Consider the following 2,525-nt stretch of genomic DNA (forward strand, 5'->3'; position numbering starts at 1 on the left):
GTCAATGTGTTTGATAAATTTGGAAGATGTTGAGAGGAACATGTATATGGCAATTGCACCATGCCCTAATATCTTGATTAGGACTTCAGGGGAGAATAGATTAAGCAATTTTCTTTTGTGGCAAAGCACATTTTGTTACTTGTATTCACCATTTGTTCTTTGGCCAGATTTCGGATTTTGGCATTTTGTTTGGGCTATTTTGAACTACCAAAGGAGTTGCTTTTATTTGGACAAGAAAAGTAAACAATTATAGTTATTTTGATTTATCATTTATCTCATTAACATAGTTTTTACATCTTTATAAACAATAATGCTAGAAAGACAAAAAAAAAAAAATAAAATTTATCTTATTTAATATTTATTAATTATTATTAAAACTAATAAATACTAACTAAAACAAATTCTAACTATTTTTTGCTAATATTTTTTTGTTACCAAATACTTTTGTTTTCTGTATTTGAATTAATAGTTTAGTCATAAGATCAATTATATGATTAGTTGTTCTTTAAGTCAAAAGAATACAACTCTTTTAATTCCAACTCAGAGCCTCGTGAACCTTCCTTAACTGTTTCATCTTTGGAGAAGTTTGATATTGAAAGGATATATGGAACTTATTATATATAATTAATGATGAGATCTAACGTAGCTCTAAATGGATCTGTGAGCACAGAGGATCTATTGACGTGAGTTCTGCTAAGTTGGTAACTCTAACTTCCCATTCATTATCTCTATTTACCCTATTTCCAATTTGACTGAATAGTGGAAACATATAGATTTAAAAAAAAAAAAAAATCTTAAAAAAAAGGGGAATTTAAATATTTAATGACTAATTTTACTAATTAATCTTAGAAACAATATACTAGTTGGAGGACTAAATTTGCACAGTGGTCCTAAAATTTACGATTTTTATTATTTTAGTCCCTCAAATTTAAAATTTATTATATTGATTTTCGAGATCCATCTCTAAGCACTATATTGATTCCTGAACCCTTTCTAGTATTGAGTCAATGAACGAAATGCTAAACTAGCTTTAATTTGTAACTTTAGACACATGATTAAACAGTATCTTTTGACTTTAACTCTTAAATAAGATAAAAACGAAATTGTTTTAAAGAATGAAAGAAGATATATTGATTTGCACATCATATAATTTTTTTTTATTTTTATCTTATTTAAGTGTCAAAAAAAAATAACGCTGTTTAACAATGTATCTAATATGACACGTCTTAACCAATTCAGCACTTAGTTTGCTTATTCAATACTAAAAGGAGTTCAGAAATTAATATAGTACTCACAACAGAATCTTAAGAATCAGTATAGATCATTTTAAATTTAAAAAATTAAAATAATAAAATTGTGAATTTAAAGGACCACTTTGAAGGTGAATTTAAAAGACCACTTTGAAGATTTAATCTGAAGGCTTAGAGGATCAAAGGAAGGTGAATAATAATAGTGTCTATGAACCCAAGCTGAATAATTGTGATACTGATATGTCATGTTGAGTTTTCTTTTTGTGAAAATCCAATGTCCATTTAGATCTTGTCCAATTTAGGCCATGACTTTTTGGAGTTTAGAACCCATTCATCATGTGTCGCTAAGCTATTAAAATAAGGCTTAGGCCCAAGGAAATTTGATATTACTATTTAGTAATCATTCTCAGCATCAACTTCAAGCAAGGGTTTTTCACTTTTTCTTCATCAATGAGAACCAAAAGACTGAATTTAATAAGTTAATAATCAAAGTCAGAAGACAAATTCCACTCTAATACTAATATAATGTGAAAGGCAGTATCGAGAGAAAGGGTTTAAGAAATATTCCGAGTTAATTTCTTGCCTTGTTGTTGCTGAACGCAACAATGAGTTGTTATTAAAAATCATGAAGCGCGCCCAGCTGGCGCCGCCCCATTTCCTGAAGTAAATGCGGCAAATCATTACCCCAGAAGAGGTAAATGGCAAGCTTTTAATAACAAGAAAAATTATGGAAGGAAAAAGAATTATGTTCAAAAGAGAGGATCTCACCAGAAGTGGGACAAAGAAAAGAATATCGGGCAGAATAAATCAACTGAGGAGAAGTGTTTCCGCTGTGGTGGAAAGGGCCATTGGTCTCGTACCTGTCGTACCCCAAGGCACCTAGTCGATCTTTACCAGGCATCTTTGAAAAAGAACGACAAAGGGAAGGAAGCAAATTTTGTTTCAAATGATGCTGAGAACTCCACCACTCATTATGATGTATCTGATTTCTTTGAGGATCCTGAAGGAAATATTGGTCATTTGATCAATGATGGAATAGTTTAATCTATGGGATTGTGAAGTATATAGATAATGTAAAGAACTTATTGTTAAGTTTTATTTTCTATGTATTTAAGTTTCAAATGTGATGTACATAAATAATGAAATATTAATATTTATGAATTTTGAAATTATTAATTGTGTCAAATTTTAAAATAAAATTTCAGTATATGACATTATTTTATGTACAGTGTTTCTTAGAAAAATAATTCTGATCAAGTATTCAATTTAACTATG

This window comes from Arachis ipaensis, chromosome B07 (genome assembly GCF_000816755.2).
Source record: "Arachis ipaensis cultivar K30076 chromosome B07, Araip1.1, whole genome shotgun sequence".
Taxonomy (NCBI): Eukaryota; Viridiplantae; Streptophyta; class Magnoliopsida; order Fabales; family Fabaceae; genus Arachis; species Arachis ipaensis.